Genomic DNA, 27,578 nt, shown 5'->3' with positions numbered 1-27,578 from the left:
GACACCCTTGTTCACTTGTACCTGCATGTAGTATATTTTCATGCCCCTTTCCTCTTTGTCTGGGTGCAGATAGTCCTTACAGGGTGAAGAGAGTAAGGAGGAGACACAGTGTGATGGGGGAGCGGTCTCCCCTTCTTCCTGAACGTGGGCTAGGGGTGCTGTAGGCCAGGCAGTGTCTCGAAATTTCCGCATTCCTGAAAAAGGAAATTAAAACCATAATAACATGCATGGGCCATGCCGGAAGTGAGGGAGCAAGTGTGGTAGACGAGAGAGGGACATTTGCATGACGTAGCTATGTCGTGAGCTTGGTGTCTGTTGGCTGTAGGATGGAGCGGTGTATCTGGTGTCATCTGTGGGCATTTCATGTGCGTGGGGGGGATACTGGAGCGGTGTCTGTATACAGGGGTGTGGAGTATGGTGGTGAGGGCTGTGGTATGTAAGGGATGCGGCTGGATGCGTGTACGACGAGGAGTGTGATTTTGGTAATATCGGTGGTGCATTACTTGGGGAATGGGGCTGTGGTGCTTGGGGTTTATGTGTGCTCTGAGAAGGGCTGTGCCTGGAGGGCAGATGTATGTGTGAGCTGTGTGGACCTGAGCTGGATGGTCCTGCTCTAAGGCTGGATGTGTATGATGCAGAACTCTGTCCTTCTCTGGAAGCAAAGGCAAAGACAAAGCCTACATTTTCCTCTGAGGATGCTTAATCTGGTCCCTCTTCCCTCCACCTCAAGCCCAGACCTTTCCGGCCCCTGCTCCTTGACTTCCCCTCCATGGTAGTAGCAGTATTCACACCGCCCCCACAGACTCAGCTGGCATCCACACCCTCGGAACAGCTCAGCCATCCTGCCCAGGCTCCTCCACAGAGCCCTCATCACCTCTGATGACCCTGGATTTCCTCTCAGCCTCCCTGGGATCCTTGTGCCACCTGCCTCACAGCCAAGCACCCCCTCACCTGAGGAGCCCCGCACCCTTACCAGCGTAGCTGAGGTTGCGTGGAGTAGAAGTACAGAAGAAGTATTTAGAGGCAGAGGAGACCTCCCCTGCCCCTGGGCTGCAGCCTTGGGCCACCACAGTGGATCCAAGCCGAGGGGGATCCTCTTGTGACTTCGAGATTCCTGAGGGAGGAATGAAAGTCTCAGGGTGGGTTCATCAGTCCTCTGTCCACAAATATTTACTGAGTGTGTGACACGTGTCAGGTGCAGTGAATACACACAGTTGAGAGTGTGGTTCCCAGTGGATCCTCCAGGATTTAATTCCAATCAATACTTATTCTCTCACTGTCTAGTTGGTAATGTAGGCCTCGGTGGTGACTGTGAGTGTGTGGGAAGAGTGAGTGATGTGTATCAGTTAAGTCTGTGGTAAGTGTGGGGTTGGCATGGGGAGCACAGTGCAGACGTGTCTATCTGTGTCTGTGGCCTTTGTGTGCATGGTTTCTGTTCACAAGTCAGGAATTCTGGGACATGTAACTTTTCCTCATTACATGGTGTGGCTTGTATTTATGGTGCGTGTTCATTCATTCATTCACCAAGATTCAGTAAGCAGCTACTCCTGTGTATCCGGCACTCTTCCATTGTTGTAGTCTTTGGTAACGCTGCACATTCTAGTAGGGGAAGACACACACTGAACAAAACTACAATAAATATATAATACATCAGCTGATGGTAAATATATAAGGGTTGCCAGACTTAGAGAACAAGAATACAAGGCACCCAGTTAATTTTCAGTTTCAGATAAACCCAGAATAATTTTTTAGTGTAAGTATTCCCATGCAGTATTTGTTCTTACTTAGTTTTACTGTAAGTAGGGCCCATACAATATTTGGGACATACTGATACTGAAAAATTACTTGTTGTTTATCTGGAATTCAAATTGAACTGGATAGCCCATATTTTCTCTGGCAATCCTGACATGGGTTACTGAGACTGTGGTTTACTGTGGTTTGTACAAAGCGGGTGTGGCATTAATCAAGAATGTGTTACAAGTGTGGTGTGTATGACACGTGACTGGTTCTTACAGAGGTATTTGGTGATGGCTGAAGTTGGCTGAGTTTGTGCGAGAGTTGTGGAGATACATATATATATATATAGTGTGTGTGTGTTTGTCCTATATATATAGTGTGTGTGTCTATATACATATCTCATCTCCAGCGTTTGGTGTTGGAGGAGAGGATTGTGATATAGGTGGGTTGTATGAGAACGTAGTATAGGAGGGATGCGTGTATATACCTCCATGTGTCGTGTTTGGTTTACTAAGGGAGTTATATGTGGTGTGTGTGATATTTTTGCTGTATCAGAGTGTACATGGGTGTATGAGTTACTGTCTCATAAAACACCCCTAACAAGAATTCTGTATACACTCTTACGTACACCGAGTGTCAGCCAGGTCAGGCAGGGTGACAAGAAATTTACCACGCAGACTTTATATCTGGTAAGCACTCTACCCCCATTCATCTTGCTCTTCTCTGCACTACCACACACACACACACACTCACACACACACACACACAGGAACATAGAGCAAAATATTCTGAATGGTCAGGGGCAGTCATTGCCTTCCCCAGCCTGTCCCAGCCACTGCCTGAAAGTCTGCCTGCTGTCTAGAGCTCCATTCCCAGGGCCCATCCTACAGACTCCAGGGCCCTGGGCCTGGTAGGAGCTACTGGGCTCTAATCTGGGGCAGAGGCCTCTAGCTGGAGCTCTGGGGTGACCACCCATCTCCCAGGGCAAGCTACTCGCCTCCATTTAATGCACGCAGAAACCACGTGGGCCGTGGCTCTCAGAGCTCCCCGCAGGACCCTGAGGACATTTCTCACCCCTGCCCATGCGGTCTCAGTCTCTGGAAAACCCTTCCCTTCCCTTGATCTCCTTTGGGAAATTCTTCCTGTTGTAGGAATAAAACCTCCTTGCTTTCAATATGACACCATGCCTAGACAAACAATCTTCTTTCAAAGTGCATTCCACTTGTCAAGATATTTTTCAACAGGGCCTTCAACTCATGGGGCTTCTCTTTCCACTTTGGTAAAAGAGGCCAAGCAACTCATGGGTCTCTCTCAGCATCCTTGCATCCTTCACATCCCCCACCTCATGACCCCAGGGAAAGATCCAAGAGAATAAGGGAGAAATCGGGGACTGAGAAAAGCTGCACCTCTAGGTCTGTGCAAGCAGGATGCAGCCTGCTGTGAGTTCGACAAAGCTCCAGGCCCGGCTGCCCCAGGAGAGAGTCCTCAGACCAGAGGAGCTGACCTCCCATCTCCCAGGGGACATCTGGCCGTCTGTGCCATCTCACACCACAGGGACCCTCCGGATAGATACGGCAGCATCAGTGAGACAAGGTCTCTCGCTCCCTGCTTCACAGGTGACACGTTCTCAGCCTTCCGCTTCCTAGAGAATGTTCAGTTTGGCAGTAACCCATGTGCCCCAGCCATGTTGCCCCCCACATACCTCCTCCGTTCTCGGCAGTTTCCTGGGACTCTTCATTTTCCAGATGTTTCCTCTTTTGTCGCCGTTTCATCGTACCAACTAGAAGTCTCCCTTAGAAGATGCCTCAAGAGATGTCCAACTCCTCCTCTTCCCTACAGGTTGGCCCTTCTTGGCTCTTGGGCAATCCGTTGAAATGATTCAATACAAATAAAAATGGTCAAGTCTCCTAAATGGCTGAAAAACTTGTACCACTTAGTGAACCAGCAGTACTGCCTAGTGCTCACCAGGGCTGTTATGTTTGCAAGGTTGCCAGGCGCACAGTGGAATTCTGTGACCTCAGTGATGACATCAGAGCATTCGGTGGACCTAGGTTGAGCACAGTGTCTGCAATAGCACAGGCCCCATTTTCAAGAACAATTCCTTTTTCCCAGCCGAACCTTTCCCGTGAAAGGGAAAGGTTCATACCATATCTATTATAAATTGTATCATACCATGTCTATTATAAAATTCACATTTCGATTGGAGATCTTTTAATGTCTTTTCTAGAGAGATTTAATATGAATATTTTAAATGGTCTCCAGTTTCCCTGTGGATTATTGACATTTTAAACTCTGCACTTCAATTTTCCCTCAATACGTGTAATTTTGTCACGGCTATTTCTGTACTTAAAGATGAGGAACTATATACTTGATTTCTTCATTTTTTCCCCATCTCTTTCCAAGGTACTGCATTTGATTGTGTCTTGCGACTGAGTGAAAAATGCTAGTCCTTGAGTCAGGACATTGGGCCCTTTACCAAGTAACTCAACCTATCTGGGCTTCAGCTTCTGTATGTGCGATCAAGAGGCTTGGACTTGCTGACTTTTCAAATGCTGTGTTTCGTTGATTCAGTCTCACTTACTGATCTGCTCCTTAAGAAGAGGGTCTGTTCTCATAAAGTAACAACAGTCTTTTCCTAACCTTGGGTTGGGCGGAGTTTAACTGTTCGTATTCAGTTTGTTAGTTATATTGCCTTCTACATATGCTTAGCTCTAAATAATTTATATTGCTCTTGTGACAATTTTTAGATCTTCTTTTTTTCTTATTTTCTTTTACAGTTTCTAATTTGTTATCGCCAGTGTAGAGGAGCCTGATTGAGTTTTAAAATTTATTGATCTTGTATGTGTGTGCCTTGTTGAACCGTCTTATTAGTTCCTGCTAGTTTATCTGTGGGTTCTTTTGGGTCTCCTAGATAAATGCGCATATTAAATGTAAATAATGTGTTCTTTGGATAAATTTTATTTTCTTGCATCTCTATATATAGAAGCAATGTTTTGAATTGAATTAAATAGTTAAATACTTTCATACCTGTTATGACAATCTAACATTCTTTATCTTATCTTATTTTCTTTCAATCAATGTTATGTTTTAAAGATTTATAAACGTGAATCCGTATAGATCTAGGTCTTTGATTTTTGACTGTTTGATATTATTTGATCACATGCATATAGCATCATTTATTTTCCATTCAAGCATTATTGGACAATTGGATTGTTTCCTTCCCTTCTCTAGAACAAACAACATTTCCTAGAATATCCCTGAAGATGTCTGACAGTCGAGAAGGGCCAGGCTGCCCGAAGGATTGCTACTTGCCTTTAGCCACCTTCCAACAGGCCATCTCCAGCCAGCAATTTGAAGCACAGCTGAAATGAAAACTCCCGCAAATGTGGAGATGTTAGGAGCTTCCGAGAAGGTGGGAGGTTAATGATAGGCATCCTGCTGGGATCCCAGGGGAGTCTGAGCTGGCCTGAAGCTCATCTTCCTCCTCCACCTCTCAAGAGAAATGTGGAGGAAAGAAGACTTCAAAAACTCTGAGTAGGCAGATGGAGAGAGATATTGGGGGCCGAAGCTGTAACTGAGGTCTTGGAGTGGGCTGTGAGGACACAGAGCCTCTAGAGAGCCAGGCTCTGCCTTCTGAGAACTTCTCCCCTAAGGCTGCTCATAATTCACGTGATACCAGCCATATAGATCCGACTTGGCCCACACTGTCACAGAAAGCCTTATCAGAATCTCTTCTTCTTCATACACTCTTGTGTCTGTTACTTGGTTATTGCCTTTGGTACTGCACTGATGTGAACCACAGTCGCCAGGTGATGGAGGACAGTAGTGATCCATCTTGCTCTGTGGCCTCCGTCCACAGCTTGAGGGTAAGGGAAGAGGCCAAATGAAGGTCAAGAAGGAAAGATGGAGTTTGAAGAGAAGACCTGAGTTAACGGTGTCTTCTCAAGTCTTGATGTATGAAATGTAGCTCCAGTACCTGAAGTCCTGCTTGTTCTCAAGGCTGACCACGGGGCTGGGTGCACTCAGTGAAGGAACCGTATACACTTAGTATTTCCTTGCTTGCTCACACTTGCCCTCCTCTGATACACCCTCTGCAAGACTGATCTTCCCCTGAAACCACTTTCCACCTGCTACTGTCATCTCAGGATCATTTGCTTCCCCTTCCTAGCGCCCCCCTAGTATGCCATTGCAGCCAATTCATAATTTGATAATGATGCTTCTTACCATATTCTCAGCAATTTCGGATAAATTTTATTCGCTTTATTCCATAGTCTTCACCCATCAATAATCTTCCTTAACTTCCTAGCTGCAGGTTAACCCATTCGGAATCATTGCTATTTCTTTCTCTTCTTTGGCAAATCCTTTCTATCTTTTAATGTTTTTTTCTTGTCTCTCTACCATCCTGCCTTCCTGAACTTCTTTTTTTTCCGTTTAAGTAACCTTTCAATCTCCTTCCCCAATTTCCTCATAAACATTGAGAGTTTATTCCTCACACGTTAGACCGCGGTTTATGAATGGCCTGGCATAATGGACTCAGAATGAGTTGGCACCCCTGAGGTACCTGTCTTGCTGGGGAGCCACAGGTGAAGGGCTGTCTGCTGGACATATGTTTGCATGGAGTCAGGCTGAGTGGCCTCAGGGTGTTTACTCTGCCCTTGTGTGTGTTTCTCGCTAGTTGGTTTCCTTGTCCAGCCACCTGTGACCTCCCTCCATCCAGCCCAGGGAATCCTTCTCATCACAGGTTTAGGATGTTTGTCTCGTTTTCCATCACATCCTTTCCCCAAAGTTTGGTTGTGAGTTGTTCCCATTCCAAAGACCTTTCCTCTTTGAAGAGAAAAGAGAAAATCTTTTCTCTCCTTTCCTCTCACTTCACTTCTGCTCTATTATCTCCTCCGTCCAGAATGGCCCACTGACTCAAATGGGTGTAGATCCGAAGATGGCAAGAAATGCCAGCAATTCTGAAATAATAATACGGATGTATCAGGAGAACTTGAAAACCTTTATCCCGCCACATTAAAAAAAATTGCACTTCCAGTGTATTCAGAGTCTCAGTGTAGAAACACAAATGATAGAGAAATTGAATGACACTCAAGTTTTTCTTTCCTCCTTTCCTGATTTATTCTAATCCTCAAAGTTAACATGATGAACTATTTGTTATGTAAACTTTCAGACATTTTCTACCCATGCACACTTTTCTTTTTTTCACATAAGAGTGTGAACTAGGTCACTTTCAACTTGCTGTGATTCTGTGATTCACTGTCTCCCACCGAGTCATCCACTGATAAAGTCATCTGTTTCATGGAGAAAGATTTCCAATAGCTAATAGCCAATGTCTGTGGAGTGCTTACTCTGTGTCAGTTTCTTGTAACTACTTTACAGATCTTTTGTACAACGTACCCATGAAACAGGTACAATTATAACCCCCAAGTGACAGATAAGTGTAGATAAGTACAAATAAATACAGAGGCCAAGTGACTTGCCCAAGACACTGGGAAGGGCTTCATGTGGAGCCTGAACCTCGACATGCATCGGAAGGTCCCCACAGGAGAGAAACCATATACGTGTGGGGAGCGTGGTAAGCACTTCAGTCAGGCCTCAAGTCTTCAGCTTCATCAGAGCATCCACACTGGAGAGAAGCCATACAGATGTAATGTGTGTGGTAAAGTCTTTAGTCGGTGTTCACAGCTTCAGTATCACAGGCGAGTTCATACAGGGGAGAAACCTTACCAGTGTGAGACGTGTGGTAAAAGCTTCAGTTGGCGCTCCAATCTTATAAGTCATCACAAAATGCGTACTGGGGATACATTTTATGAAAGCAGCGAGAGTGGTAAGAACATCAAGGAACTGTCAGAGGATAGAAGTTCTACAAAATGTTGTTTTCAAAAAACTCACGTGCAACGTGAATTCTTGCAAGCGTCAGGTCTCATAGGAGAGAAAGTATTTTAAATTAGTTGGTGTTGAAGCAGTAGCTAAACAGATCCTAGTGTTCAGCAGAGCACACAGCAGAGATCCCTTCTGAGTGGTGCAGTAAGGGCTGCATTCAGAACTTTGACATTTATCAGATGTCACTTAGGAGATAGCACTTAGAAAGGAAAAGAGTTTGGTCTGGGCTTTAACAAAAGTGTAAGGATGAGCTAGTCAAAATTGATGTCCATGAGAATGTGCGCTCCATGAGGGCAGGGACTTGGCTGCTGAATCTACACAACCTTATCATTGACTAGTGCTTTTAGGTGTGCTCAGTACTTGTGTTTTAAATAAACCAAAAGGGGGAAATGTATAATATATGAAAGTTGTATCCAGATGGGGAAACCTGCAAAATAAAATTAATTCAGGACATGAACTTTTGTTGAAATACTGAAAACCACTGCAGAAAACCAATCTGCAATATATATTTTTTTAATTTATTTTTGGCTGCCTTGGGTCTTTATTGCTGCACGCAGGCTTTCTCTAGTTGCAGTGAGTGGGGGCTACTTCTCGTTGCAGTGTGTGAGCTTCTCATTGCAGTGGCTTCTCTTTGTGGAGCACGGGCTCTAGGTGTGCAGGCTTCAGTAGTTGTGGCACGCGGCTGAGCTGCTGTGCAGCATGTGGGATCTTCCTGGACCAGGGCTCAAACCCGTGTCCCCTGCATTGGCAGGCAGATTCTTAACCACTACGCCACCAGGGAAGGGAAGCCCCCCAGTCTTCAATATTAATATGCTATTAGCCTATCGCAACTGGCTCCTTGCCTCCCGCAGCCTCTGTTCTCAAGTTGGGTGGTTATTTGAGACCCCGTCTAGTTTACCAAGGACTGTGTTCAGTAGAAATTGAACTACTTTGTGATTTTTTTTTCTGATGGTACAGATTGAAAAAACATGATTAACTTTGCAACAACAGTAACTGCATGGTATACAATTGATTTTTTGTCTGTCAATATTAAGGCAGGGTTTACTGTAACACTTTGAAAGTGTCACAAAAATTGTTTGTCCCTAGAAAAAAAATTTTTAGTTGACCTTGAACTTACTGATTTCTAATTCTCTGCATTTTCATCCAGACTTTGAAATGTTTGCCTTCTAATTATTGTAGCATTTCTTCTAAACTTCTCAGGTAGGGGCTATGCCATATTCTTCCCCCACATCCATGAGGCAAATACCCAGAAAACTTGTAGGAATTTGATAAAATTATCCAGTGTATTATTGAGACAAGACTGACATTTATGTGCTTTTCCCTATTGGTTGCAGTAAAGCATGGTTTCAGGAAAGGAGTATATATATCAGAATATATTAGATCTCTTTGATTTAGAAATCATAGAATTGGAAGTTATTGATTATGAGATTAAAATACCAAAAAGATGAACACCACATCAATGATGTCACTAAATTTTTTAATGGAAATTAGTGTACAGCTGTAAGAATTTGAGTTTTGATAGATTCCTATATTAATCTGAAGCCGGTAAAATGATGACAGGGACTTCCCTGGTGGTACAGTGGCTAAGAATTCGCCTGCCAATGCAGGGGACACGGGTTCGAGCCCTGGTCCAGGAAGATCCCACATGCTGTGGAGCAACTAAGCCCGTGTGCCACAACTACTGAGGCTGTGTGCCACAACAACTGAAGCCTACGTGCTTAGAGCCTGTGCTCCGCAACAAGAGAAGCCACTGCAATGAGAAGCCCGCGCACCGCAACGAAGAGTAGCCCACACTCACTGCAACTAGAGAAAGCCCGCACGCAGCAACGAAGACCCAATGCAGCCAAAAATAAATAAATTAAATAAAAATTTATTTTAAAAATTTATGACATATCATAATCGCAGGAGATACACAATATGGGCTTTGAGAGATCACAGATTGTAGCCTTCATAGTATAATCAACCATAAATCTTTGTTAGTGTTTGTGTATGTGTGCATGTGCACACATGTATGTGTACATGCATAAGATCATGTGTAAAGGGATACTCTTCCAGAGTGGTTTTCCTAGGCAAGGAGCATTTTGTGATATTTTTCCATTTTATAACTTCATGTTATATTTTTTTCATTGAATAGTGGGTATTGCCAAAGCAGGAAATTATTTTAATAGAATTTGAAAAAGTATTAAATAATTATCCCTTGCAGTTAAGACCTCATATGATTGTTCTATATTGTCATAAGGCATATAAGATCAAAATTATGGTATGAACTCTGGAAGCCAATTTCAAAAACAAAACAGTTCTCAGATTATTTTGCATACACAGAAAAATTCATGAGTTTCAACAGTTGAAGCTTTATTATTTATGCTGTGCTTTAACTACAGATCCATAATAGGGAGAGGGAAAATCCTGGAGCTAGAAACAAAAGTGGATATACCTACATTGTGGAGGTTTAAAAAAAAAAGTCTCTCTTGTTGAAAAGATGCACATGAGGAGAGAACTGAGCATAATAGCAGAGGACCCTCTGGATGTGGAACCAGTAAGGACAAAGCAGGTTTGGATGGCATTCCATACGCAGACCAATGGTGGTATTTTTAATATAGTTGGTTAAAGGGCTTTATTTAGCAAGTTACAGTTGACCCTTGAACAATATGGGTTTGAACTGGGCAGGTCCACTTATATGCAGGGTTTTTTTTAATAGTAATAACTACAGTACTACATGATCTGTGGTTGGTTGAACCCATGGTTGCAGAATTGCAGATACAGAGGAACCACGGATATGGAAGTCTGACCATAAGTTATTTATACAGATCTGTCTACCCATCCATCCATCCGTCCACCCATCTGTAGAGAGAGAGAGGGAGTGAGTGCACGTGCTAGGTATTTACAGAAGTAGATATGGAAGTGCGAGGATATACAAACACACACATGTGTATGTGATGTATATAAGCATGTATATCCACGTTTCTATTTCAGGGCTGGAGCAAGGAAAGTGTAGAATGATCCTGGAGAAAATTTACTGTGCCAGAAAGTAGGAAAGAGTGGTGGGACGTGTAAAAAGATCCAGCTTGAAGAGACTCACACTGGGTAAATCTGAGCAATTTGACCCTAAAATAAATAATTATCATACAGAATATGAATAAAAAAAGAGGAAGGGAGGGAAGGAAGGGCTCTCATAATAGAATGCCAAACCATAAATATATAGAAGGAATGACGTAATGTAAAAATCATTATTTACAACCATCATAGTAATGATAGGTTCTGGCAAGAGTAATCAATGAATTATAAAACTACTGGTTGAAAGTTTACAAGGAGCAGGATGCTACAAAACCCAAAATATCTCTCCACAAAGTATTGATCACAACAAGGTATAAATTTGGTGAACACTACCTTAGCCAAGAGGTGAACATTATCAATAACAGAACAAACGAACGTTTTAGATCTCTGGGGTATGATATACTGAGAAGGACGCAACGTTGCTTCAGGATTATTTCTGACAGAAATAAACAACCCGATCTTATCACAAGGAAGCATCCACGTTGAGAGTCTCCTGTTTCACAGTTATGACCACAGGGAGCATAACTGGCCAAAGGTCCCAGCTGCTGCTCTTAAATCCATCACCACGTTTGCCTGGAGGCCGGCCTTGCCCCTGATTGCTCCTAGTCAGCACAGCAGGGATCCTAAGGCAGGCCATTTCTTGGAGACCAGGATTCCTCTGTCCAGTGACCTTCTTTCAAGGACTCTGACAGCCTTGAAGGATTTTACGTAGATGACAAGGCAGTCTCGGATGATTTACCAAATCTTTCTTCCAAATCTTCACTCAGGGTCAGACTTGCACTATGCGCTGATAGTTCTGCCAGCCTTCCAGAGCTCCCTGCCATTTTCTCTCCGATGTTTCCCCTAATGAAATATTTGTTCATTAAAGTCTTTCTCAGCACTTTGCCGTCTAGTTCTTGGAGGACCAGGACAAACCCCAAACCCTAGAAGCATCCCTTTTTGGCTCTTTCTAGTAACCTTCCTTTCCATATGGTAGCCACTAGTTTGTAATGGTGTAGATTCACTTAGCCTATTTTGTACTTGATATAAATGGAGTCATGTAATAGGTGCTATTTTGTGTTGGCTTCATTTGCTCCAGAGTATATCCATGACATTTATCCATATTGATGGGAGTGGATACCGTTGATTCATTTTCATTGGTGGATATTATTGCAGTGTGTAAACATATCAAAATCTATTTATTAATCCCATTATTGGTGGGTATTGGGTACTTCCCCATTCTTGGCTATCACAGTTAGTGGTGATGTGAGCAATCTAGAATGTGCCTTGTGCACTTGTTTGAGGGATATTTCTATGGGTGGAACCAAAGGGTTATAGGGTATATGTTCAACTTTGGTAGATACAGTTGACCCTTGAAGAATGCATGGGCATGAGGGATGCATCTGAGTCTTTTATTCCATAGATGTTTTTAAAATCTCTCTCACTTTTGGCCCAAGAGTGCTGCGTTTGGGTTTACGGTGTTTCTTAACTTTGAAATAGTCTAATTTTTCAATTTTTTCTTTCACAGTTGGTGATTTTTTTGGTCTTAAGAAATTCTTCCTACTCCAAGGCAAAAAGGCTGTTATCTTACGTTTCTTTCCTAAAGCATCATTGTTTACTTTTCAAATTTAAGTCTGCAGATCTTCTGGAATTTATATTTTTATATCCTTTGCAGTAATGATTAATATTTTTCCCATATGGATATCCAGCTGACTGAGAACCAATAGTTGACCCTTGGACAACATGGGTTTAAACTACACAAGTGCACTTATACGAGGATTTTTTTTTTTTTTAAAGAAGATGTTGTGGGTAGGAGTTTATTAATTAATTTATTTATTTTTGCTGTGTGCTCTGCGTTTCTGTGCGAGGGCTTTCTCCAGTTGTGGCAAGTGGGGGCCACTCTTCATCACGGTGCGCGGGCCTCTCATTATGGCGGCCTCTCTTGTTGCAGAGCACAGGCTCCAGACGCGCAGGCTCAGTAGTTGTGGCTCACGGGCCTAGTTGCTCCATGGCATGTGGGATCCTCCCAGACCAGGGCTCGAACCCGTGTCCCCTGCATTAGCAGGCAGATTCTCAACCACTGCGCCACCAGGGAAGCCCGAGGATTTTTTTTTAATAGTAAATACTGCACTACTACACGATCCAACGTTGGTTCAATCCTCAGATGCAGAATTGCCGATTATGGAGGAACCATGTACGTACAGAGGACTGGCTATAAGTTATACTTGGATTTTCAACTTAGCAGAGGGTTGGCACCCCTAACCCCCTTGAACCCTAGTTCAAGGATCAACTGTATTAACAAGAGTTCTTTCCCCTCTCTGCTGCAGTGTTTTCTTTTCTTTCTTTTTTCTTTTGGCCGTGCTGCGTGGCTTGCAGGATCTCAGTTCCCTGACCAGGGATTGAACCAGGGTCACCACAGTGAAAGCGCCAAATCCTTACCACTAGACCACCAGGGAGTTCCCTGCAGTGTTTTCTTTTTACACGTTGTTATAATGTCTGTTTCAACATGGATTTTGATGTGTATTATCTTGTCTATCCTTGAGCAAACACCAGACTATCTTATATTGTAGATTTATAGTAAGATTTAATGTGACTCATATCTTTCTTTTCATTCTTCTTTCAGATTGTCCCAGCTCTTCTTTTATTTTTTATTTTTATGTTTTTTTAGATGTTGGGGGTAGGAGTTTATTTACTTATTTTTGCTGTGTTGGGTCTTCGTTTCTGTGCGAGGGCTTTCTTTAGTTGTGGCAAGCGGGGGCCACTCTTCATCGTGGTGCGTGGGCCTCACTATCATGGCCTCTTGTTGTGGAGCACAGGCTCCAGACGCGCAGGCTCAGTACGTGGCTCACAGGCCTAGTTGCTCCGTGGCATGTGGGATCTTCCCAGACCAGGGCTCAAACCCGTGTCCCCTGCATTAGCAGGCAGATTCTCAACCACTGCGCCACCAGGGAAGCCCCCAGCTCTTCTTGTAGCTCTTTGCTTTCCCACATAATATTTGTAAACATCTCATCAATTTCCAAGGGAAAAAATGCTGATGTTTTTATTGGGGTTTGATTGAGCCTATAGATCATTTTGAGGATTACTGATATCTTTGTAATATTGAACCTTCAAGCCATGAATATCACTATTTTTAAGAATTTCTCTTGGAGAAAAGTAAAAGTGGATCCCATGTAATAAAATGTACATAAATAGACTCCAAAATCTTTAAAGGACATACATGTGAAAGATAAGTCTAGAAAGTTAATTTTTAAAAGGTAGAAATATATTTTTTCACCTGAGGAGTTTCAGAAGCACAGATATTAAGAAATTATTGGTTGATTATCTTATAATTAAAGATTTCTATTCCATGAAGAACACAATAGAAAAATTTTAGAAACACGTGCCCAATTAGGAAAGGATACTTGTAATTGGTAAAACTGAAAAGGTATTAATAATCAGAATATGTAATAGAAATGAGGAAGAAAAAGATAGCATCCACATTAGAAAATGGGGCAAAAGTTGTAAGTAGACACTTATAGATGAAGCTACCAAGCATTTGAAAAAAGATCAAACTTATTAGAAATCAGAGAAATTTAACTAAAACAAGATACTACTATACATTTAATACACTAGCAAAATGGTGATGAGTCGTCCAAATGAAGGTAAGTGGTTGCACAAAAACCTGACGTGCAACTCTTTGGTAATCTGGACTGGTGTAGCCGTTCAGGAAGTCAATCTGGCTATATTATTAAGGTATACATATTTGCTATGAAATAATTTCCCTCGGGTATGTACTCCAAAGAAATTCTCAGATACGTCTATAAACAAATGTAAGAAGATGTTTATTTTATTATCATTGGCATGGCAGTTGGAAGAGTACAGGTAAAATGTGGGTGCAGAAAATGGAACTCTATGAAACAAATTAGATAGATGGGTGAATGTATTTTTGTTTGTTTGTTTTTCTGCGGTACGTGGGCCTCTCACTGTTGTGGCCTCTCCCGCTGCGGAGCACAGGCTCCGGACGTGCAGGCTCAGCAGCCATGGCTCACGGGCCCAGCCGCTCCACGGCATGTGGGATTTTCCCAGACTGGGGCGTGAACCCGCGTCCCCTGCATCGGCAGGCAGACTCTCAACCACTGTGCCACCAGGGAAGCCTGGGTGGGTGAATCTTAAAAATATACTCCTGAATGAAGGAAATAAACACCAGAATGAATTTTATGACACAATATTATTTATATGAATTGAAACTATACACAAGTGCACATTTTGCACAAGAACACACCCAAAAGAAAACACATCAAACAAATTAGAATGGTAGCTTACGGGGTAGAGAAGGGAGTGGAGGGTGCCATAGGGAACAGGAGGTGAATAAATAAAACTTAATCATGTTACCGTATTTCATCATGCTATATCCAAGATTTCACTTTACTTGTAGTGGAAAGAAATCCTGTGTGCTATGTTGGCTTAAGTCAGGAATAGTTCTTGGAGGATATTCTCCTGAAAGAATTTGGAACACATTTTTGAAAAAATCTTTGTTTATACTATGGATGATCTTTTTTTGTTTGTTTTGTTTGTTTCTTTAATTTCTGTTTTGTGGGTGTGTGTGGGATCTACTTTATTTTGTATTTCATTCATCTGATCTTATATTTTTCCATCTGCCTTCTTCAGTTTTATTATTCATTTATTAATTTCCTGAAATGGATGTTTTCTGAATCAATTTTCAACTTCCTTTCTACTTTGTTTTGTTTTGTTTTGTTTTTGTTTTCCTTGCTGTACGCGGGCCTCTCACTGTTGTGGCCTCTCCCGTTGCGGAGCACAGGCTCCGGACGCCCAGGCTCAGCGGCCATGGCTCACGGGCCCAGCCGCTCCGTGGTATGTGGGATCTTCCCGGACCAGGGCACGAGCCCGTGTCCCCTGCATCGGCAGGCGGACTCTCAACCACTGCGCCACCAGGGAAGCCCCCCTTTCTACTTTAATATATGCTTTTAAGGCTCAACATTTCCCTCTATGTATGTGTTCAAATCTCCAGATCCAATTATGAATTTGAATGTTTCTCTTCATGGTTCTGTCAATGTTTGCTTTATAAAGTATCAGCTGAAGTTATTAGTTTCTGAGAATTTGAAACTTTTATGACTGTGAAGTGTCCCTCCGTATGTCAAGTAATGCTTTTTCCTTCCCCTTAAAGTTCACTTGGTCAAATAGCAATGTCACAGATTTTATAATTACAGAAATAACTTGAGACCTAGGATGTTGATGTCTGTCTCTAGAAAGGATTTTCCCTTGCTTCTGCACGGGTTGTAAGATGCTAACAAAACACGTTCACCTTTACACAATTTCAGGGAATGAGGTGTTTTGGCGTTTGGCTTCAGTCCCTGCCAAAGAAAGCCCAGTTTCCTTCTCCCCTTATTCCAATGGTGAAACTCTTTGGGGTTTACCAGGAAGCCTTCGTGGCTGGTAATGCTTTTATGTCGCTTAGCCTATTGAAGACGTCCAAAATTCTACTGAGTTTGTACGCCTTTCAATGAACAGAATCTACACTCTTCTGAGGCCTACACAGTAGAACGGCAAGACGGCCTGAGACCTTCTCAGGGATTCCGGAAAGTGAAAACCAGAGTGAAAACATGTAGTCCAGAGCTCGTGCCGGTAGACACCCCCGCACCCACCCTTGCATTCTGGGACATGTAGTCCAGAGCTCGTAAACTCGTGTAGTCCCATATACTGCAGCTACAGTAACGCCTCGCTGTAAAGGTTTACCCGCGGAATTCTGGGAAATATGGTCCAGGAGTTCCGGGTTAGTCGCAGGCACTTCCGCCCCAGGAGGACACGCAGCAGCCATGTTTTGCCTGATGACGGTGTTTCAGGTCCGCTCTTCACGACCCATTCAAGCTTCCCCTTTGCAGACCTTTCGTTTGGGGAGAAAGAGGAGGAGCGGCTAAAAGCGGAGGTTTGAGGGCCTGGAGTGGTGATGTACGCCCCGCGGGCGGAGCTTCTTTGCGTTTGGTAACGTACCCGGGATGGGGTGGGCTCAGGTCGTGCCTCCTGGGGTTTGAGGGTCTCCCCGGTTTTCTTCACCCCTAACCTGACCCCGTCCCCCACCTATGAGCTAGCCCTACCGCTTCATACGGCGTCACACTGGGTGAGTTGCTTAACTCCTCTGTGCCTCCGTTGCTGTTCGGTAAAAGGGGGGAAAAAGGAACGCCTTGTTAATATAGTGTTGTGAGAAGAAACGAGATAGCACAAGTAAAAGGTCTACAACTGCCTGATACATTGTTGGTATTAATACTACGCTAATTCGGGAGGCACCCATTTCGCAGCGGGATTCTGTGAGCCCAGGAAGCTGAATTGTCCTGGACTCCTGGCCTGTTTTGGGAGGAGAGGACTTGTAGCTGGTACGGGGGCGGAAGGGGGTGCGGTATGAATTAGTGGGGATGGAAACACAGCCCTGGTATTTCACAGTCTCCTTTCCTTCCCCAGCCCTGGCTTCTCACAAAGCACTGCGCGGAGGAAGAGGCAACAGAGCCCCACGTGAGTAGGACTTGGCATTCTTCTCCTTAAGGTATTCCTATAAATTGTAGAACGTATGAGACATGGGTAACGATGATAACTGAGCCTTGGTCACTAATTTCCATTCTAAAAGCTTTATGCAAATGAACACATTTCCATCAGGCGGTGGCTCTGTGAATTGGTACTGCTGTTTTCTCTACTTTAAGGCTGAGGAGCTGGGGGCAGGGAACACAACTCTGTTGGCCCATCCTCACCCAGATGGTAGGAGGCAGAGCTGGGGTTGGGACCCAGGCAGTTTGAGTCCAGCAGCTGAGTTTGCTAATCCCTTTGGTATATTCTCTTTGAGCATAGGGTACTGGCTAGAATCATATCATGAAAGGAGGTCGGGACTTAATTGTGGGGACCTTGAGAGCAAGGTTTAGGCTATTTTATGAGTTTTTAAGATAGTTTTCTCAACTGGGTCATTTATTTTATTTCAAATAATATGTATATCATAGAAGTAGCATAATCATTATGGAAAAATGCAGATATATACATAAAGAAAAATTTTAATTATCTGTAACTTTAGGATGTAAAGATACCAGTTGTTAATGTTTTAGTGCCTTTTTGTCTGGTTACTCTTTGTGTATGTTTCTGTGTAGTGGAGGCTGTTTTTTGTGGGACTGATGTTACACTGCAGGGCTACTCAAATTGTGGTCCACAAACCAGCGGCCTTGGCATCACTTGGATAGAAGTGCCCAGCCTTGAGCCCCATTCGAGACCTTCTGATTTATAATTTCTGCGTAGGGGGTCCAGGCGGCTGCGTTCCAACAAGATCCCGCAGTAATTCACATGCACGTGAAAATTCGAGAAGCTCAAGAGAGGGTCTTTTCTGGAAACTGAGGCCGAGGAAATTGACCCTGCTGGATGTCACAGATAAAACTGAGCTGGATTCACCAAAGGCCTACTTAGTCCAATGATTTTATTCCCCCACTAATTATTGTCAACTGTCAGGGCCCCTTTCAGAATCCTGAATTGAGCAGAAGATAGCTAGCAAGTGTAGAGTCAAAATGGAGGTCGTTAGAAGTTGTGAAGATATCTCTCTCCCAAGCTTTGGGGAGTGGAATCATTGCCATCTTTTGTACTAGATCGAACCCGGGCCCCCTGCATTGGGAATGTGGAGTCTTATCCACTGCACCACCAGGGAAGTCTCCCATTTATTTCTTAAACTTTCCTATATTTATAATGATATAATTACAATTCAGATTCCTGTCTTTTTTTCATTTGAATTAGGTATGGACTGTCAAACTATTTTTTACTGTTGTTGCAGAATCCTGGCTTTTATTAGTTCTCTTTACCTCTGTGCATAATTGTCAAAAGGGTACTTCCTGTTTAAAAGGAAACTTAACGTCTTTTTATACCTTTTGTAAAAAGTTGTCCATGTCAATTTAAATATTATTGTTGCAGTCACAAAATCTTTAGGAAGACAAGCAGAGATTTTCAGAAGTCTATAAAGACTCTCACATAACAGGGCAACAACGTAGGACCTCCACATGTCTGACAGTCTTCTGTTGGTAGAAATCACATCTCTAAGGATAATTTCTAACTAAAATATCATCTGCTTTACCGCAGTTGCTAAGAAATAAGAAACCCTGACAGTGGTGTTCTCAGAGCTTCCTACCTTATGACGATCTCACGAGGTGGATGCCCGTGTTCTCCCCTACTGGCAGAGGACAGAACTGAGGCGAAGAGATGTGAATAACTTGCCCAGGGTGACACTGCTCGTGAATGGCGTAGCCTGATCAGAGCCCACGCATATTGACTCCAAAACCTACTCTGACTTACATGGTCTCTGTTTACACCATACCCAGAATAAGAATGACCCCTGTGGAAGCTGCAGGCACCCTGTGAGGGGGCCACTGTGTATGGATGGGCAGGTCATTCCTCACACAGCCACTGAGGGGGTTCACGGGGGCATCTGGTATCTGCGTGGGGCTCTGCTCATCAAGCATAATCAGCTGTAGCCACCCCGAGGACTGGGAGCCTTGGTAATTCACAATGAGCACCACGTGGGTTAGTGACTTCTTTTTCTTTAAACCAGTTTCCAGTTTGACTTCTTCTTTCCCTGTCTGTCTTGCTAGGACTCTGCACTGCCCCAGAAGGAGAGAGAAAATGAGCACATTCCAGGTGAGTAGAGCTTGCCTTTCTTGCTGTTAAAAACGCCATTTTTGTACTCAGGTTGGACACAGGTTTTCCTCTTTTTTTTTCTTTTTCTTTTTTTTTTTTTGATTGGAGTATAGTTGATTTACAATGTATTAATTTCAGGTGTACAGCAAAGTGATTCAGTTATACATATATGTACATGTATTTTCAGATTCTTTTCCCTTATAGGTTATTACAAAATATTGGGTATAGTTCCATATGGGTTTTCTCTTTCAAGGAGAGTCTAAGCATATGAGGACCTGAGTGTGCCATGTGTGCTTTTTTTAAAAATTCCTGTTAAATTTAATTGGTTTCTGTTTTAATTTTTTTTTATTTCATCTTTTTTTATTTTACAAGTAAAAGAAAAATTAAGGGAAATGAAGGACATCTTCCAGTCTACTGCTTACCTGCTTACAAATTAGCTGCTTTTATATTTCTGTAATCTCTCCATCATATGTATTCATGGATGTGTATTTGTATTTATAACATAGATACAGTTTTAAATTGTTTTTTTCATTTAATACTAGCTAACGTTCACTTTTAATTGCTTTATCATGTTCCTGCAAACTTATGCACCTTTTTTTTTTTTTTTTCTGGTATGCGGGCCTCTCACTGTTGTGGCCTCTCCCGTTGCGGGGCACAGGCTCCGGACGCGCAGGCTCAGCGGCCGTGGCTCACGGGCCCAGCTGCTCCGCGGCATGTGGGATCTTCCCGGACCGGGGCACGAACCCGTGTCCCCTGCATCGGCAGGCGGACTCTCAACCACTGCGCCACCAGGGGAGCCCTGCACCTATTTTTTAAACTATTCTTTATTCACAGACATTTAGTTTAAAGACTTCTCCTGTTTCAGGAGCACTACAGTGATGGTGTTCCTGATTTAACCTGTTTCTCAAAATATCTGTTCTGAAGCATATTGCCCCTTTTTGCCCTTAACATAGTAGGTTTAGGTATTCAGAATTTAAGAGGTATGTTTTACATGTGGTGCCTTGGATGTTTTTTGGTAGAATATCCAAATACGGCAGAGCACAGCAGGATCAAACTGCTGCTTCACGCAGAAAAAGTCATGTATTGTTAGAAGTTTTCTCACGACCAGAGTTAGATTCAGTCTTCCCCATGCTTGAGTCAGACCCTTTGTGTATTTTATTTACTGGTTTGTTTCTTTTTCCATCTTATATTTTTTTCTAATCAGAGTAATACATGACCTTAGTTGAAAAAGTCCAGTGGTACTTAAAGCACTTGTCACTGCATAGACAGCTCAGAACAATTGTATAAAGAGGTGCTTGGTTTCATCTTTGTTTTAAATATAAAGAATCGGGGTTGTGAAAAAAGGAGGAACCAACTCAGACTCACCCAGAAAACCAAGGGTCTGGAGTCAGAGTATTGCATTCAAGCGAAAGACAGGAACTGGGAAAGAGAGAGTTTTCATTCAGAGACCTGGCATGGCCTTTTGGTTAGTTTCCACATATAACACTCCTTCTCAGCTGGTTCCCACCTCAGTGAGAAAGCAGGTGCCATCAAATACTGCCAGGACTAAATTGGTAACTGTTTCTGGGGCACTTGGCAATAATAATTAAAGAGTGAAAGCTTTTTAGTTCAGGATCCAGTGGTTAGAATTCTAGGGAGTTTACTTATGAGTTGTCTGAGAGCCCCAGGTAAATACACAAAGCTTTCTCTTTCATAGCTGCACGTCCGGTGAGGCTGAGGAAAGTCAGTGTGTGGCATTGGCAGGATGGAAGGAGGGGGTGCTGGGAAGTCTGCACACCTCACAGGAGCCGGAGCAACTTCCCATCCTCCTCGTCTCCTCGGGGCTGCCCCTCTTCCACTGGCCACTGGGTATAAGATTGAGGTGGTGTTGTTTGTCGTAGGAGGCGGTGACCTTCAAGGACGTGGCCGTGGCCTTCACAGAGGAGGAGCTGGGGCTGCTGGACTCGGCCCAGAGGAAGCTGTACCAGGATGTGATGGTGGAAAACTTCCGGAACCTGGTCTCAGTGGGTGAGGACAGCCTTTCTCTGCGAGTGTCTTTGTGACCTTGGTGTTTCAAGGCTTTGGGCCTCTTGAGGTGGTTCCCTGAGTTTGGGGACCAGACTTTTGCAATTCCTGTGGGACACGAGAGGATGTCTCTGGTCTTTCCAAACAGTGTGTTTCAGGTCCTTTTCAATTATTTTGTAAAAGAACTGTAAATCGACAGTATCTTGCTGTACCTTGTGTATTCTTCTTCAGATTTCCCTCCCCGCCATTAGTGGATCATAAAGCCAATTTATTGAGCCCTACGTGTGATTTTTTAATGAAATAAAATAGTATAGAAAATATCAGAGTTTCTTAGGAAGAGTACAACACATTGCAGCAGAAACTCTGGGCGATGGCATGAGTGGTGTGAGAGCCAGTGGGAACAGATTTCATGAAAGGAGACATTGGTTAGATATAGGTCATTCAAGCTTCGTTTTAGTAATGTATACTTTTCTACCTGTGTATCTAGGTTGTGAAATAAATGCTGTTTCTTCAGTGGGTCGTGATACAAAGTTTGAAAAACACAGCTTTCAATACCTTGAATATGCAGTTGGAACTCAAATTTCTAGTAAACTTTCGCTCTAGCCCGTTCATGTGAACTTGTGACTTTGCATGTTCTCATTCTTCAACCGAGATACAAAACATATAGAAAGAGAAGAGAGGCTTTGGTTGATGAATTCAGCAACCCAGATAGAAATTTAGGTGAGAACCAAGCAGCTGTGAGTTCCTGTGGTTAGCTCTCTATCTGTTTTGCTTCTCACCAGCCCTGTGCTGTCCATCACCTGGTCCCAGTTGGAAATCTCTTTCCAGGATTATTGCATAGTCTTTGTACTGGTCACCTGTTGCCACCCTTCTCCTCCCACAGTTTGTTCTTTAGGTGGCAAAGTGATCTTTTGTAACTTTAAGTCAGGTTATGTTCTTGTTTCAAAATTCTCTTGTGGCTTCTTTTACTTAGAATAAAAACCACTTAAAGTGGCTTCTAGAGCCTTCTGTGGGCTGCTGTTCGTTCTCCACCACCTCCCTGAATACACCACCTCTCCTCCCTCTTACCCTATCTTTTCCAGACCTGCAGAGGATGCTTCTGCCACAGAGCCTTTTCCTGGTCCTTCTCTCTGCCTGGAATACTCTTTCACCTGTAATCTTTTAGGCCTCTACTTCTTTCAGTCAGTCACCTTAAAGATGAGGAGGTGGCTGTCCTCTGACCACCCTATGGAAAATACAGTCCTCTCTTTCTTACTCTCTCTGCCCTGCCTTGTTTTGTCTCTAAGCGTTTCACTCATGTACATTTTGTTCACCTGTTTCTCACCTCTCTGTCTTCCACTGGAGGGTAATCCAGGAGTGCAGGAGGAATTCGGGCTGTTATATGTTTATTGCTCACTAGCCTCAGTGCTTAGCATAGTCTTGGTACATGACAGGAACTCTTAAATATTTCTTGAATAAACGAATGAGTTAATGGATAGAGAAATTAGCCTTCCATGAAAATAGCTAGTAGGCAGTGAACAAATCCGAGTGAATAAGGGATATTGCTAAATGTTTTTTTGTCTTCAAATGAATTCCTAGCCTAATTCTAACTTCTCAGGTGCCCATGATGTGTGTATGTGTGTGTTTGCCTTTCTGTACAAGTTGGCCCTCATCAACTTGCACAAAAAATATGTATAGAACCTGTAATTATAACCAAACTGAGTAAAATGCTTTCCCTGTGACTTTCCTTGAGCTCTCAGTAGCAGAGCAAATTCATTTGGGGAGGAAATAGTGTTTTGAATGAGGATTCTTATGTCTACTTCTTAGGTAACCCTCCCATAGAAGGAAAGAAATTTCTATTTCCTTATCCCTTATACCAGGGGAGAACAGGTCTCAGAAAACAGCCAGCTGGTGAGTTAGCCTTTCCCTTAAAAGATTTGCCCCGCTGCGTCCCATTTGCCTCCTCCAAAGCCCACCTCACTAATAAGAAATCGATCTTTGTTAGCTCTACAAACATTTTGTGTGTGTGTGTGTGTGCATTTGTATGTACCTTGTAGAAGGCATTTTAGATAATGTCACCTTGAGTGCTTTGATCATTCTTCAATAGTTTCTAGTCTGTTTCTTCTCAATACTTATCACAGGCTATGGAATTTATTCCCAGCTCACTCATAAAGCCCATTCTTCACTTTGGAACTCATTCTTGTTAAAGACCAATGTATCTGTGTCCAAAAATTTTCCATGCTGTTTTTAAAGAGACAGCATTCTTCCCTAGCCTCTAAATTTTGACTCCTGCTTGGCAGGGGGAGTGGAGGAACATATTAGGCAGCACAAATGCCTGAGAAGGATCCAGTGCATAGGTCTTCATGCTCTTTTTTAACCCCACTGATTCTTAGACCCTTTTTTAAAATTAATTAATTGTTGGTTGCATTGGGTCTTCGTTGCTGCATATGGGCTTTTCTCTAGTTGTGGTGAGTGGGAGCAGCTCTTCATTGTGGTGCGCAGGCTTCTCATTGCAGTGGCTTCTCTTGTTTCAGAGCACGGTCTCTAGGAACGTGGGCTTCAGTAGTTGTGGCACGTGGGCTCAGTAGTTGTGGCTCACGGGCTTAGTTGCTCTGCGGCATGTGGGATCTTCCCGGACCAGGGCTCGAACCTGTGTCCCCTGCACTGGCAGGCAGATTATTAACCACTGTGCCACCGGGGCAGTCCCGGTTTTTAGCCCCTTTCATATCCTCCTCAGCACTAACCCCCTTGGTGTGCTGCCGCCTCGGGTGCAGCCTTTCAACTTAAGCAAAACTGTACTTTCCAGTCCTTTTCCTGTATCTGATACCTGACTTGTAAAAGCTGTTTCGCTTCTCTGACTTGGTTCAAACTTAACCTGGGATTCAGAATTGTAGAGAATCCTAGAAATCAAACTGAGTTCACCTGTGCATGCATTTCTTGAGCCCTGACTAACTGCTAGGCACTGTTAAAGCTGTGAGCACAGCAAAATGCTTGTCTTTATTGATACTGTGTTATGGTAGGAATGACATGTAATTTTTGAAAGATGATTTAAATAGTATGTCAGAGTAGTCATTTGGTTTTAAATGGGTTTCATTAATGCTAAGTATTTGGGAGTTTAACAGACCATCTCTTGGTTTCTGTTAGTATATAAACCAGAGAACTTCATTTGTCGTGCGAAAGATAAGCTGAACCATCCTGAGGCTCATTAAAGTCTCACACTGTGTCTTAAGTGTAAAATCTTGAATCTTTGAACAAAGCTTTCACGTGTCCACATCTCTGAATTCTCTGTCCTTCTAGAAGAAAACAATCAAAGTGAGTTGAGGGCCGTTCAAGACAGAGGATCACGTGAAGAGCTTTCCTGCTGGCAAATCTGGCAACAAATTACAAATGACTTAACCAGATGCCAAGACTCCATGATAAATAGTTGTCAGTTCCACAAACAAGGTGATTCCCCCTGCCAGATTGGGGCAGGACTCTATTCAAATTTCTGAAGATGAGAACCGTATATGAAATGATAAAGCAGGTGATCCCAGTAGTACTGGAAATGCAAGGCTTGCAACTTTGAGAGCCCAGGATTCTTGGAGGAAAACTTCATTGGCTGAGTCACAGAATGATCAGCATAGACACCAGCAAATTTCCATGAAAAATAAACGGTGTCAGTGTAAAGAGGATGTTGACACCATCAGTTGGATTTCACACCACCTTGATGCTCATGGAGTACACAAGGGTCAAAAATCTTACGGCTACAGTGATTATAGAAAAGATAGCACGAGGGTTTCAACACTGGATCAGAATACCATGATTCACACAGGACAAAAACCTTACCAGTGTAATGAACGTAAAGAAACCTTCACCGACCTCTCCACCTTTGATCTTCACCAGCAATTGCACTCAAAAGAGAAGTCTCATACGTGCAGTGAGTGTGGAAAAGGCTTCCGTTACAGCTCGGTTCTTCATATTCATCAGAGAGTTCACGCGGGAGGAAAACATAGTGAGTGTGATGAGTGTGGCAAGGAGTTCAGTCAGAGCTCACAGCTGCAGACTCCTCAGAAAGTCCACACTGTAGAGAAACCATTCAAATGTGGGGAATGTGGGAAAGGCTTCAGCCGTAGGTCAGCACTTAACTATTCATTGTAAAGTCCACACGGGAGCGAAACCTTGTAATTGTGAGGAGTGTGGGAGGGCCTTCAGTCAGGCCTCTCACCTTCAGGACCATCAGAGAGTCCACACTGGGGAGAAACCATTCAAATGTGACACATGTGATAAGAGCTTCAGTCGGAATTCACAACTTCAGTCCCATCAGAGAGTCCATACGGGAGAGAAACCGTACAAATGTGAGGAGTGTGGGAAGGGCTTCATTTGTAGCTCAAATCTATACATTCATCAGAGGGTCCACACAGGAGAAAAACCCTACAAATGTGAGGAATGTGGGAAAGGCTTTAGTCGGCCTTCAAGTCTTCAGGCCCATCAGGGAGTCCACACTGGAGAGAAATCATACATACGCAATGTGTGTGGTAAAGGCTTTACTCTGAGTTCAAACCTTCAGGCACATCAAAGAGTCCATACAGGAGAGAAACCATACACATGTAATGAGTGTGGGAAGAGCTTCAGGAGGAACTCCCATTATCAAGTTCATCTGGTTGTCCACACAGGGGAGAAGCCCTATAAATGTGAGGTATGTGGGAAGGGCTTCCGTCAGAGTTCATATCTTCAAATCCATCAGAAGGCCCACAGTGTAGAGAAACCTTACAAGTGTGAGGAGTGTGGGCAGGGCTTCAATCAGAGTTCACGACTTCAGATCCACCAGCTGATCCATACCGGTGAGAAACCATACAAATGTGAAGAGTGTGGGAAGGGATTCAGTCGTAGAGCAGATCTTAAAATTCATTGCAGAATCCACACCGGAGAGAAACCGTATAATTGTGAGGAGTGTGGGAAAGTCTTCAGGCAGGCCTCAAATCTTCTGGCCCATGAGAGAGTCCACAGCAGAGAAAAACCATTCAAATGTGAAGAGTGTGGGAAGAGCTTTGGTCGGAGTTCACACCTTCGAGCCCATCAAAAAGTCCACACTGGAGAAAAGCCATACAAATGTGAGGAGTGTGGGAAGGGCTTCAAGTGGAGCCTGAACCTCGACATGCATCAGAGGGTCCACACAGGAGAGAAACCATATAAGTGTGGGGAGTGTGGGAAGCACTTCATTCAGGCCTCAAGTCTTCAGCTTCATCAAAGCGTCCACACTGGAGAGAAGCCGTACAGATGTGACAGATGCAGTAAGGTCTTCAGTCGGCCTTCACAGCTACAGTCTCATCAAAGAGTGCACACAGGGGAGAAGCCTTACAAGTGTGAGACCTGTGGTAAGAGCTTCAGTTGGCGCTCCAGTCTAACAGTTCATCACAGAATCCATGCTGCTGATAAATCCTATAAAAGTGAGAGGAGTGGTAAGACCATCAGAGAGCCCACACACGAGAAAAGTTCCATAAAATGAGTAAAACAAAAACAAAAACAACTCAGGTGTCATGTGAATTCTTCCAGTCATCAAGTTCAAAAGAAAAAAAAATCATTTGTTTCATTAAAGTCGGTGTTTCAGCCATAGCTCAACATGTCCCAGTAGTCAGGAGGCCACACGGCAGAGAACTCTGGTAAATGGTGTAGTAAGTTGGAACTTTGACCTCTATTAAATATTAGGGGAGAAGCCTTAGTGTGAGTTTTAGCAGGCCTTGTACAAAAGTATGATGAACATGCCAAAATGTATGCCCATTACAACGTAAATTCCATGAATGCAGCGACGTTTGTTCTGAATCTACAGTCTGAACATTGTCAGCTAAGTAGGTGCTCGATATTTGTTCAGTTAATGAATGAGGAAAAACTTTTTGAAAATTATGTTGCAATCCCCTCCAAAATTTCATAAAAATTTGTATTCAGAGCAGTTAACCTAAATCTGGCCTTAAAAGTAATTCAGGGAGACAAAAATTTGAAGTGTTAGAAAACCACTCAGTATTGCAATTTGTAATATTAATGTGGCATCGTCCTGTTATGATGAGCTCCATTTGTCTCCCCCCAGCCTCGCTTCAAGTTGGATCTTATCTTGGACTTCGTCTATCTAATATTCTGTGAATCTTATACAGTACAAATTTAGTTATCTTTTGTGACAGTATAGACTTACTGAAAATGGATTGTTCATCTTGCAATACAGAAAGCATACTGTTGACCCTTTTTTCAAGAATGTCAAGGCAGAGGTTTAAGTGTCAGAAAGAGTTACTAATGACAGTGACAGAGGACAAACATTTCTTAGT

The 27,578-nt window shown here is 43.2% G+C and overlaps 1 protein-coding gene and 2 long non-coding RNA genes across 3 annotated transcripts in view; 2 read left to right on the top strand and 1 right to left on the bottom strand.

Moving 5' to 3' along the window:
• The window catches only part of LOC309811552, a 624,797-nt gene that overhangs the window by 27,456 nt on the left and 569,763 nt on the right, over positions 1-27,578 (top strand). The gene's annotated exons all lie outside the window — the stretch shown is intronic.
• Positions 1-27,578, bottom strand: part of LOC309810912 (protein FAM170A-like) — a gene marked incomplete at both ends in the record, with an annotated part of 49,014 nt that overhangs the window by 12,346 nt on the left and 9,090 nt on the right. The gene's annotated exons all lie outside the window — the stretch shown is intronic.
• LOC309811553 lies at positions 17,107-21,303 on the top strand. Its single transcript, XR_014295209.1, has 3 exons — positions 17,107-17,157; positions 19,257-19,302; positions 21,183-21,303. It is a non-coding gene; the product is annotated as an uncharacterized lncRNA (long non-coding RNA).

The sequence above is a fragment of the Mesoplodon mirus genome (assembly GCF_964341445.2).
Source record: "Mesoplodon mirus genome assembly, chromosome: 10".
Classification (NCBI taxonomy): Eukaryota; Metazoa; Chordata; class Mammalia; order Artiodactyla; family Ziphiidae; genus Mesoplodon; species Mesoplodon mirus.
The sequence above is the reverse complement of the archived record's forward strand: the minus strand, read 5'-3'. Positions and strand labels throughout refer to the sequence as shown.